Here is an 807-nt window from a genome sequence, read left to right on the forward strand (position 1 = left end):
GAGTCCCACTACAAGGCAATGAATGGCAAATCTTCTCCGTTCATATATCTTGTGTGGTTGATGTTTATCTTGATTTTCTTCTATTTACGACCAGGATTGTAGGTAAAGTTAGTGGATGTATAGGTTGCGAGATATCGGAACTATACGAGTCCGAATTGGCCACATCCACACCCTTGGTCCGGGATGCCGAGGCCCGGGAGAAGTGGTTGACCAAGTGTTTGTTAAAATGCCCTATCTGACTGAGGAACAAGGAGTCCAAAGTTTGATGCCACTCGGAGATGGTGTCGTGTGCTCCCTTGATAGAAATGTAGTTGCATTGCCTAGAAGACCCTGTAGTAGTATCAAACTTGAGACCTAGATAGGACATTCATTTCCTTTCTTTCGTTAATTGATTACTTTTGTTTTACTTTTGTCAAACTCTTCACCATGACTTCTTTTGCTTAGAGTGAATCCTGTAACTAATGTCTCTTAACATCAAAATGTTACACGCTTGATTCGGTTCCAATTTTCCATCCTTGAGAACACGACAATCGAGGAACTTCTTCTCCGTTTTATCACCACACCTCCCACTAAAATCAAAACATCAAAACTACAACCTCACTAATATACATAACTCTCAAGGAGATCAAAAGAGTCCCACTACAAGGCAATGAATGGCAAATCTTCTCCGTTCATATATCTTGTGTGGTTGATGTTTATCTTGATTTGCTTCTAGTTACGACCAGGATAGTAGGTAAAGTTAGTGGATGTATAGGTTGCGAGATATCGGAACTATACGAGTCCTAATTGGCCACATCCACACCCTTT

Source organism: Ipomoea triloba, chromosome 16 (genome assembly GCF_003576645.1).
Source record: "Ipomoea triloba cultivar NCNSP0323 chromosome 16, ASM357664v1".
NCBI lineage: Eukaryota > Viridiplantae > Streptophyta > Magnoliopsida > Solanales > Convolvulaceae > Ipomoea > Ipomoea triloba.